Genomic DNA, 11,925 nt, shown 5'->3' with positions numbered 1-11,925 from the left:
CAGCTGCTCTGGGCACCCTGTGCCAGGGCCTGCCCACCCTCCCAGGGAACAATTCCTTTCCAATATCCCATCTCAACCTATTTTGTCAATGCAAAGCCATTCTTCCTTGTCCTGTCACTCCAAGTCCTTGTAAATTGTCCTTTTCCATCTTTCCTTCAGGCACTGGAAGGCCACAATTAGGACACCCCAGAGCCTTCTCTTCCCCAGGTGAACACCCCCAGCTCTCCCAGCAGAGGGGCTCCATCCCTCTGATTCCCCTGGTGCCTCCTCTGGGCTCTCTCCAGCAGCTCCAGGTCCTCCCTGTGCTGGGGCAGCTCTGCAGGTGGGGTCTCACCTGAGCACAGGGGCACATTCCCCCTCTCCTACTGCCCACACTGGTTTTAATTTTGATATTCTAGGATTCTACAAATTTCTGTCACCCAAATTTTGTGTTCATGACTTCTGGAGAGGTTCCTCATGCTGCAGGACCCGCAGCACCAGCAATCCCTGTGCACCAGCTCCCAGCAGCAGAGTGAAGAATAAACCCCTAAAAGCTCCATAAGCTTATTGTTCCTTTGACATATCAGTGACATTCACAGCACCATAAAACTTCCTCATCTGAAATATTTAGCTCCTTAGCAGCAGTCAAACAGACATGCATCCTGCCTGGCATATCCACACTGTAGATCACAAATTTATTTCATACAGCCCTCCTGGGTGCTGTATGTGCTGAGACAACTGCATTCCCAGAAATGGGCATAAATATCTGTATTTATTTTCTCATCATACTGGCTGGGGAGTTGGGGAGAGAGAGCCAAAATAAGAATCATACAGAGAAAATGGCCTGACAAACACTCGCGGTGCATTTCCTCCAGTGGAGTGCTCGACATTATTCCTCATCTGCTGTGCCACAGCTCAGAGTGGGCCATAATTATGGATTTCCAACTGGCATTATGGTTATTATAGATTAGATGTTCGTCTGTAAAGACTGTCAAACCAATGAAATTTTCAGGTTTTGAGTAGCCTCCAGGGCAGGGCTCTGCAAGACTCGCTTTCCTGAGCCGTTAGTTTTATTTATAGTCTAGAACTAAACAAGGCAGGAATTAAGGGAATGCTCCTCGCTGAAGGTAATGGTATGGAAATGCTGATGTAGGTCTGTGACAGCAGACAGGAGCAATAGCCTTGAGGAAATATTGAAAGTGTTGAGCTGAGCAGAGCAAGCAGCACCTCAAGGCTGCTTTTTGTCACTCTGACAGGACAAAGTCATAAATAATCCCCCCCCACACTCTGCACTCAATTATCAGTAATTTAGTGGCAGCCAGGATATGATATGCACAGGAAAACACAGCAGTCACCTCGGGTTCTCAACAAAATCTCTGGGGTGAGTTGCTTTCTCACCTGGTTTGGATTGCAGAGGCTTTGGGGGATTGAAGCACAGCTTAAGGTTGGCATTTTCCAGGCTGCTATTCCAAACAGCTTTTCCACTGCATTTCCTAGGACTGAACAACATCAAGCTTAAATGAATCAGCCAGTCTTGAGCCAAAACTACAGAAAAAATAAATAAATTCTTAGCATATACATGTGCTCTATGAGAGTTCCTCTTTTTAAGGCAAACAGAACTTGCAGACCCACACAGGTCTAATGCTGGTAAGAAGTATAGGGGTGACCACAGGGAAAAAAAAAAGGGGGGGGGGGGGGGGGAGAAATGTGATTTTTCTAAAGATAAGATTATTAAAATATTGCTAAAAATTTTCTAAGTGGGAAGTGGGAAATGGGTCTCAAAGGCTTTGCCATCCTGTACATCAGCAGCAGCTCCCACTGTGGGTGCCATTTCCCACTGCCCTGTTGGGCCAGGAATAAGGGACAATTCCAAGGGCTTCAGTCCTTCCTCCTTAAAGTCAGGACTGCAGCTTTGGCTGTGGCTCCTCTCAGTGCCTGTGTCATTGCCAACTCTATTAGGAAAAATTGAACTTGCAATCTTTAGGATCACAAAGGATCTGAATGAAAGGCTGGGATGCTTCAGCTGCTGTCTGTGCTACAAGGAGATGCTGAGGAGACGCCCCAGCTGAGCCAGGAGGTTACAGAAGTACCTAAAACACTCCCATTCAAAGGGAAATCAGTGAGGAGGAAAGATTACACAGAGCACTACACTTGAAATGTTTTTAATTCTGTTTGTGTACATTGTACTTTCACGCACAACGTGCTACACTAAAATTTTGATGGCTGCACAGTGATAGGCTGTCCTTTTCAGTCCCTGCGCTGGAAATCACACACATCCCACACACCTCTGGGGAAAAAATCCTCATATTGGGAAAAAATATCTGTGTCCATAGTGCACAAACTCAATATCAATGTACATTTGTCCTTGATACTCCAAATGAGCCAGGGTCAATGCTGGGGAGTGGAGGGATTGGGAGTGGCCTTAAGGAGGAGGACTGGGGTGCTGGTGGATGAAAACCTGGGCATGACCTGGCCTGGCAGCCCAAACCCCCCGAGCCTGGGCTGATCCTCAGCGTGGGCAGCAGGAGAGGAGGGATTCTGCCCCTGTGCCCCTGTGCTCAGGTGAGACCCCACCTGCAGAGCTGCCCCAGCCCTGGGGCCCAGCACAGGGAGGACCTGGAGCTGCTGGAGAGAGCCCAGAGGAGGCAGCAGGGGGGTCAGAGGGATGGAGCCCCTCTGCTCTGGAGCCAGGCTGGGAGAGCTGGGGGGGCTCACCTGGAGAAGGGAAGGCTCCAGAGAGAGCTCAGAGCCCCTTCCAGTGCCTACAGGGGCTCCAGGAGAGCTGGAGAGGGACTTTCCATCAGGGCTCGTGGCAGCAGGACAGGGCATTGGTTTTAAGCTAAAGGAAGTTAGATTCAGGCTAAATATAATGAAGAAATTGTTCCCTGGGAGGGTGGGGAGGCCCTGGCACAGGGCAGCCCTGTGAAGCTGTGGTTGCCCCTGGATCCCTGGAAGTGCCCAAGGCCACGCTGGACCTTGGGGCTTAGAGCAGCCTGGGACAGTGGAAGGGGTCCCTACCCATGGCAAGGGGTGGCACTGGATGGGCTTTAAGGTCCCTCCCAACCCAACCCACCCCGGGATTCTGTGGTTTGCTCACACCTGGCCAGTCTCACCCTCAGCCCCAGCCAGCACAGGATGGATCCAGCTCCGTGTGACAACAGGGACAGATTCCCACTGATCCATGGGGCAATGCACATCCTGCTCTCTGTAAGTGCAGCCTGTGGCAGCAAAATGCAGCACCCGGGGTGTGACACTGATGCCAACCCCCCTTCCCCTCCTCCAGCCTGAACAGACAAGTGCTTCCCATTATTCAGGTGGAAGGCTGTAATTACCCTCATAAAAGATGCACAAATAAACCAGTCACAAACAAATTAATCCAGTCACAGCTTACTACTGCACGGCAGTGTTTTATCTGTACTGGCTTAAACACGATTGTTATTTCTAATAGGTCGAGCTGAATTTTGAACAGAGCTGCCATAAAAGTGCTGTCTGCTGACAAATCAAAGGTAAAGCAGGAACTGCTGCAAACCCAGCATTGAACAGGCCCCCAGCAGGTTCTTATCAGATCATGGCTGCAGGGACTCAAACAGATACAAAAACCATATAAATGTCTCATAACATCTATTACCAACAAAGTACAATGACACCCTGACCTCAAAATACTCAGATCTACGTCACTGGTACAGAAATCTTCCCACCTGAAGAGGTGTGGATGATCTCCCAGTGATCCATGCCCAGGAGGATGTCAGCACTTAGAATTCTGTGAAAGCCAAGGAATCTCCAGTGAAGCATTTCAGTGATAAAATTCTTTCCACTCCTGTTTATCTATTGATTGGAAAGAGACAAACTGAACCAGACAGCAAAATTTGTAACTCCCAAGGAGTCACAATAGCAGGATTATATAGGATACAGGTGGACATGGCACAGTTACAATCAGGGAAAACAGATGGCTGCCTTTTCACCAATGGGAATTTAATGAGACTTTGCCAGATAAAAATAGGAAGCAGAAATAATCAGTAACAAAACTCTTATCTTTAATTTCAACATTTGCTTTTAGGGAGAAAAAAGGGTGAGTCAGTCAAGTGATCCCAGCTGAAAAGTGAGAGTGCTCAATAGCCTGGTAGGAAGAAAAATACACTGATCTTCACCAAAATAGAGGCCTTTAGTCCTGTTTCATGTGCAGAATACAAACATAATTTAGTCTGTCTACAACAATATTTTACAGAGTGCAACACTGTTTTGGTGTCTGTAGATCATCACTGACTTTATACTCTCCGTGCCAAATAAAGTTTCACTTTAAGAGTCAAAAATATAAAGGAAAAAAGAAATCAAGACAAGCATTTAAATGCTACAGTTTGAATGAGGTGAAGTTTAGACCCATCTCTCTGTAATAACGAGCATCACTCTTTGTTCACTGCAAACATCACCCATCCAGAGGTTCAGAGGGAGTTTGGGCTACTTAGGAGCCATCATTCCTGTGCAGGCACACATGAACAGAAGAAGTTTGTTCCCATCCCTGGGAGCTATTCCATAAACCCAGTAAATACCATAAATACACAGTACAAAACACAGAGAGAGGTAGCACACACCTCTGGCACTGGAGGCATTTCTCTCCTGTCACAGGGCACTGCCAATACCTGGTGTTGAGCCTGGGTGTTTTCCTGCCTGAATTTCAATCCTAAAAGGCAAAGATATTTGTTTTGAGAGTGTGAAAATAGACAAGGACACAAAAGCAATTTATCCTCTTTTATTCCTCGTCTCCCAGTGAACAACTGCAGTGCAAGTCTTCTCCTTAGCCAGGGCAACATCTGCATTCTTGGAAGTTCTAAGTTTACAAATATAATGTTTGGAAATTATGCCTCAATATTTTTCCTAATAATAGCATAAAAGCTGTTGGAACCCTGGGTTTAGAGAATTTAGGTTTCTGGGATATAATTATATATAAGTGTAACAATATGGAGGATTTGGGGTGTGGATTTGTTCCTTCTTCATTTCTCCTTCTTCTTCACGAATCTGAGTGCTCTGTTAAAAGCCTGAACTGCGGACCATGAATAGATAGTTATTGGATTATAAGTAAAAACATATTACTTGGTACTTCATAATTGGTTAATTTAGACTTTAAATGGCCTTGAAAGTTAGACCTTGGGGCCATTTTCTGCCTTGCCAGCTAAGAGGCACATCTCATGCAGCTGTATTATAGATAAGAAAATAATAAACATCAGTAAAGAAGAAGAGCCTGGCATCTCCTGCATGATAATCCAAACTCTGAGCAAAAGAACTCGAAATTCAGAAACAGAGAAAGTTAATAAAAAGCCTAGCAGAGAAGTGCTCTTTGTAATTTCAGTGCTTTGGTGATCCTGAACAATTTTAAAGTGTCCTTTCTTGTCTACTGCAAAGCAGAGAGAGCAAAGCCTTAGGAAGTCAATATTGGGTCAATCCAGTGCAGTAAACACCTGAACATGGACAGATCCATGGCTTGAAATGGGATTTATTGGGAACAACTGCTGCCTTAATTTGAAGGAGATCTGCAAAGGCATTTCTTCAATGTGCTGCAGCTTTTAAAGCAACTTAGCAATGTGCAGCCAGACCTGAACCTTCCTGCACCGAGCTGCCAACCAGCCAAGGGAGTTACTCAGCTTAGAGGAAATCAGGCTTTCATAGATTTTTCTATCTTAAAAAGCCCTGAAGCAAACAGTACATTCCAACAATCTACCTTTGCCTGCTTTTTATAACATGTGTGGTACCTGTACCAGCACGTCACAGCTTTCATCCTCTTTAGTGCCAGGATCTGGGAGGTGTCAATGGATCCGTTCTTTCCAACTCCAACTTTGTGGTGATAGTGAAATCAACCTGCTAATTAACAAACCAAAAAATAAGAATTTAGCATAGGCAGGGCAGGAAAATGGTCTGTTATATTCAGAGTCAATAAAGCAGCGAAAAAATAAAGCAGAAAAGAGGATAAAAGCAAAGAAAAATCAGGTGGTAGAAATCAGTAGCTACTGTGGCTATATCACACCCCTCTCACTGTGGAGTTTTTTATATGTGTAACAGTTTTCCCTGCACTAGTCCAACATCAAGCTAAAACCCAATAAAAATAAAGTCTGTACTTTGCTCTGCACCAATATTTGCTTTTCCTAGGCTGTTTTTGGTTAATTTACAGTCTGGCTTCTGCAGATTAAAAGAGCTTTTAAAAAGATGCAGTTTGGGGAAACACTGGTAGCACATCTCATTTAAATGCAGCATAATTCATGCAGTGATAATTTATATTGACAGGACTTTGAGATAGGAAGTATTTGCCATTATAAGCTGGAATGCATTTCACCTGCTGGAATTCCAACATATGCATATTTCATGGCATGACTTGATTTCAAAGGTGTTGCATGTGTTTGTTTTATGTCCCTGAGGTTCAGGGAGGCTCCATCTTCAAGTTTTATTTACAGGACAGGAAAACTGAGATAAGGAATTCCCTTGCTGCACCATCCCTGCTGGATTCACTCAACCTCAGCTTGAGGACAGAAATGTAAAACTCTGACTGTTCTTAAAATTTGAACTTCTAGATTATTGTTTGAAGAGCATCACCACTGTGCCTGATTTTTCATTATTATTTAAAGCAGGGCTGTGGTTTTGTAATGCAGCTTTTTAAAAGTGGAAATGGAAGGCAGGTACAATACTCAGAAGACCTGATGAGACCTAATGTTCCGAGGCAGAACTTTTGTATTTAGACAAGTCCTAATGGAGCACTAAGAGAAGCCTCTTTTCCAGGAAATGCATGTTATTATTACCATTTATTATGGCTTCTCTGAAACAACCTTCCTCTGAGAGCACTTCTAATTAGACAAAGCCAAGAGCTTAATTCACATTAACCTCGGCTCCAGCACCCTGGATAATGAGGAGAAAGGAGAAAGGCACGGGCTGGATCTTTGTACAACAAAGCCAGGAGAACAGAACATTTTAAAAGAGTTTTCATTAGAGACAGGAGTTGCTGTCTGTGAGGTACCTCCAGAACCAGAAATGCATTTCAAACCTGTTAATTGTTATTACCTTTTAACACACCAACTCCAGGGGAGGCACCAGCAGGGTGTGAGCAGCACCAACACACATCCCACTCCAAAACCTTCATCGTGCAGGAACAAATGGCTGAACCAGTTGATGCCAGGTCTCTCTAACTGAGGATTCTCCACCTAAATCTCCTGCTGGCATTTCCAAGAGTCTCAAACCACGCAGGGTATTGTAGGGACTGCCAAAAAGGGCAACAAAACCCACGGAGGTCAGCTCCTTGTAAGGTTTCTGGCACAGCCTCCCTCATTTAGCTGGAAATAATTGAGTTAAAATCAGCAGGATTGCTACCATATGTTGCCCAGTCCTTGAAGCAAGGATTACAGGTCATGGTTTTTGTGAGTGACTTGGGCTTTAGGTGAGTGACAAAATCAAACTCCATTTTCACAACAGCACAACAGCTTCACCATTTTCCTAAGCAAGGCAGGGGAAGACAATACCCTGTTGTTTGGCCATTTTGTCTCAGCGTGGATGAAACTGTGAGACAGGAAAACACCTTGAAAGACTAAAGGAGCAGCATGGGCTTTCCCACACCTTTGCAGCTCCACTGGTGCTCCAGAAAAGAGCCTTGTCCTGCTGGCACTGAGGTGCTGACCCTCAGCATCCCCATGACAACAGCAGGCCCTCGGATTTCCTCCCCACTGCCAGGAGCAAAGGCAGCAGTAGCTCTGTGTCTGAGCTAATTACCTGGGCGACAGCAGAACTGCTGAAATAGAGACTCTTGCTCTATACATCTTCATTAAAATCATCTCATACATTTGTGCTCAGAAGCTGGAAAAGGCTAAAACCTGAAATGCAGATCACGGAGCACTTGGCATGGATTTTTATTTTTTCCCCACCTTTTCAATTCATTGAAAAGATTTCTGATCCACAGTGTTGGAGCTTCCAAGGGGACAGCTGGGTCACTCCTTTGGAACAGCAGCAGGGGCAAAGCAGGGCAGGATCACAAATAGAGCCCCTGCAAATTGGAATTTAGGGAGGCTGAGGAGACAGCAGCTGAACTGAGAATTCATTGGTAAGATCACAGTTCAAAGTTAGGAGAAGTTTCATTCTAAATCCACTGTCATTGGTTTTTTTCCCTGTGTTTTGGCTCAAGGACAACAAACCCCTCCTGTTGTTTGCTTCAAGCTCTCCCATCAGAGAGCTGGGTTTGCTGGCCTTACTTCAATCCAAAGCCAAGGAATCACCATCAGAACATGTTGTTTCTGACTGCACCATCACAGCTATGATCCTGTGTTTATAAATTAAAACTGTCAGGCACTTGGTCCTCAAGAGCATCCCTGGAAGAGTCCAAGGCCAGGCTGGATGGGGCTTGAACCAACCTGGTCCATGGAAGGTGTCCCTGCCCACGGTTCAGGGAGCTTTAACATCTCTTCCAACCCAAACCTGTGATTACCTTCCAAATCCCTGGCACAAAAGTTTCACACTATTTCTTGGGACTTTAAAAACCAAATTTAAGTGTTGTATTTCGTCACAGTGCGAGTCAACGCTGAGAATTTATCCCGAGGTTTGCAGCCAGCACGTACAACAAAACTGCAGAAACCTCCCAGCACAAACCAACATTTGCTCTTACCATTTAAAGCCATAAATATAATACTGATCTATTCTAGCAAGAACTGGTCAAAACCATCAGAGAGCTGTTCTTGTATCCTTGTAAAAATTCATTGAAGTGAGGCAGCATGATGCTGCCCTTTAGAAATTCTTATTTAATTACTGGAGCTCATTTGAGAAGCAATACACTTCATACTTCCCCAATTACAAAGTCCGCTTCTGCCCTTAAAAACAATCTCAAGCAGAGCCAAAACTAAGCTCTGATTATAATTAAATTTCCTTTTTACACGAATGTTGGTATTTTCTTATGCATTTTGAGCTCTCTGCTGATTATTGTAGGATACCGAGAGGGTACAGGGTGCTCAGAAAGGAAAGGAAAAGGAAAAAAAAGAGAAAATATGATTTGATCTACTAAGGAATCATGCACTTTAGCAAAAATATGCTGGAAAAGTTATGGGGAAAAAAATTATTTAAAAAAAATCATGGGAGCTATCATGATATCACTAATTCAGAAGGTTTCATGCATACATTTACATATAATTTTTTATGAGCACGTAGCAGAATTGAGAGCATTGAAAAGTACAATTGCACAAACATGAAAGGATATTTTTTTTTTTAATTGCAAAATAATAAAAAATATATTCCAAGGCAAAGTACAGCAAGAGCAACTTGCCAGAGTCAACGATAAGAGGAAGACCAGGGGAACATGTTGATTCTTTAGAGAAAGATTTCAGCAATGCCGAGGCCAGAACGTTCAATACATTATTTAATTAGTCTTATTAAAGATGTCAAGCAGGTAGTTAACACCAAGGACAGGAGGGTAAGGGCTGTCCCTGAAATAGGCTGGATCATAATGGGAGAAGATGGATGTTTGCAGAGCCTGAGCAGTGAACCTCAAACCCCGAACAGTTCTCGTTGAGGCATCATGGAAAAAAGCCCAGGAGCAGGAAATTGAAAAAGCCAATTGTTCTCCCTGTCTGCCAGCAAAGGGAGGATGGAAGAACATGACAGCGTTATTTCCATCCAGAAAAAGAAAAAATAATCAGGAATAACATAAGGATATCACTGGGCTGCCAGCAAAGGGGACGGGAGGTGAGCAGTGGCCAGGACACCCTCATCAAGAACAAAGCTCATCCCAGCTCCTCCCACAGCCACAGGCCAGAGCAGCTCAGGGAATTTCACTTATCTGGGCTTTAGACAGGCGTTCTCCTCACTCCTTGTCAAGATTAAACGCTGCCAGGAGAGGAGCAAAGCAGGGGGATGGTCGGGGTTCACGCCCAAGGGGAGGGGGTGCTCAGCACCCTCGTGTCAGGCAGGTCCCTTCGGTGGCTCCAGGTGCCACCTGGGTGATGGAAAGGATCTGGTGACACGGATTTGGGAGGCACCACCTGCCAGCAGAGACAAAATTAGAGATGAGGATTATTTTAAATGTTGCACTGCAAGAAGGGAATCCCCCATTGTCCATGACCACGGAAGGACAGGCAAACTTTGGGGACCTCAAACTGCAGGAAGGAAAAATCTACTTAGACCTTTTTTAAACCATTTTTTTTTCTTTGCTTTTTCAGAATGTAAGTCTAGAAGAGATTATTTGAGGAATTAATGAAGACTCCATTACCCAAAGTTTTTGATATGTTAGAACAACTTTTAATAGCCCAGGGCTGCCACTTGTCCTCTGTGGCCATCATCCAGCATCCAGAGGCTGAGGAGAAACTCACCCAAGGTAATTTGAACAAGCAGTGTGGGAGGGAAGTTCATATCTAGCAATGAAGAAATGGGGGGAAATAAGTAAAAAGAGAAATGATAAGAACTGAAATTGAGAAATGCAGGTTCTGTTGCTGGTTATGCCATGACTGTCAGGTAAAAGGTACAACACCCAGGAAAAGTGGTTGTACCCCAATATAAAAGGCAGAAAGGTGGGGAAGTTTATTCAGGAATGGACAGCTATGGTCACAGCCCCAGACAACAGCTACAAACTGAAGTTTCATTACTGCTCTGGTGAGATTTGATTACCAAAGCAGTAAAATTCAAGATTTATTTTCCCTAACAAGCATTTCTTAGCAAAGTTCCCAGGCTGGTTACTCCCGTGAAGGTTCTCCTATCCCAGCTCACACTCAGAGCGCTGAAGGCAGCGTTGATTTGAGCACTAAACTCCAAACTTTGCTCCCCAGCTTGTGCAAACACCAGTTTTCTGCATGAGAGGTTACACAAGGCTTTCCCCCTCTTCTAAGCAATACCAGTGAGGTGTTTTTAGTGACTCATTTATTGGTAATTGCCACCCATTTTCAGTGTCCAGCTGCACAGGTAAATCAACAAGTTGCCTTTTAAACCTTGCAGGGAGAGTATCCCAAGTGAAAAACTCAGATTTTGCAGGACCTGCCTGAGCACATCACCCAGCTTTGGCTGACCTCTGAGTGTGGTGGCATTCCCAGATATGAACTTTGATAAAAGCCAACTCTGTGTCCATCAATGGGTGGTGTTGAACATGCCCAGCTCAACAGATGGACAGCAGACACTGCTCAGTTCAAGAAAATCAGCATCTGAAATTGGAGTATTAAATAGCAGAGGGGAAAATAAAACACAGGACAGGGAATATCAAAGACCAGTAGACCAGTGAGGGTGAAAAATGCACATTTGCAGCCCAGAAAACACAAGTTCCACAGGTACCTGCCCTAGATGTATTTATCATCTTCACAGCCACAGCTCCAGATACTAAAAAGCAAAAATAGCTTTAGTAATAAAAAACACAGGCCACAGGGCAAGAAAATAGGTTTAAATCTAGATACTAAGAACTCTAAACCTCTGAGGGAAATAAATCTGTAATCTAAATCACGTCCATTTATAGATGGGAGACAGACTTGCTCTATAGAAGGAGCTGATTCATCTAAATAAACTACCAGGCTTGTATTTACAGCTCTGCTGAGATGACTCTGTTCTCCTTCACGTGGGTATTACTTTATTACCAGCTTTCCTGGAGCAATATCTCATTTCAGAAAAATGAACTAAAAGTCCAACATTTCATGTCGCACCCAGGATGCTCATTCCAGCCAGGATTAGCTGTGGTATTTAAGCACCTCTTCCCAAACCACCATGCAGCAACATCTTACCTTGTTCCCCTGTGAATTGTGGGGTCGTGGAATGGTTTGGGTTGGAAGAGACATCAAAGCCCATCCAGTGCCACCCCTGCCATGGGCAGGGACACCTTCCACTATCCCAGATTGCTCCAAGCCCCTTCCAACCTGGCCTTGGACACTTCCAGGGATCCACAGGCAGCCAGAGCTTCTCTGGGCACCCTGTGCCCGGGCCTGCCCACCCTCCCACGGGACAATTCCTTCCCAATAT

The 11,925-nt window shown here is 44.6% G+C and overlaps 1 long non-coding RNA gene across 8 annotated transcripts in view; it reads right to left on the bottom strand.

Annotated features, from left to right (window-relative positions):
• Positions 1–11,925, bottom strand: part of LOC108446761 — a 46,948-nt gene that overhangs the window by 26,996 nt on the left and 8,027 nt on the right. For 5 of the 8 annotated variants that reach the window (XR_001862056.1, XR_001862054.1, XR_001862059.1 and 2 more), the window contains 5 exons: positions 7,021–9,974; positions 5,724–5,832; positions 4,569–4,657; positions 3,678–3,804; positions 1,378–1,478 (listed from right to left, as the gene is read on the bottom strand). This is a non-coding gene — a long non-coding RNA (uncharacterized LOC108446761). The remainder of the gene's footprint in view (positions 1–1,377; positions 1,479–3,677; positions 3,805–4,568; positions 4,658–5,723; positions 5,833–7,020; positions 9,975–11,925) is intronic. The other 3 variants (XR_001862055.1, XR_001862058.1, XR_001862060.1) reach the window with 3 other exon arrangements.

This window comes from Corvus brachyrhynchos, unplaced genomic scaffold (assembly GCF_000691975.1).
Source record: "Corvus brachyrhynchos isolate BGI_N302 unplaced genomic scaffold, ASM69197v1 scaffold544, whole genome shotgun sequence".
In the NCBI taxonomy this organism is placed as follows: Eukaryota; Metazoa; Chordata; class Aves; order Passeriformes; family Corvidae; genus Corvus; species Corvus brachyrhynchos.
This window is presented reverse-complemented; position numbering and strand designations above follow the sequence as displayed.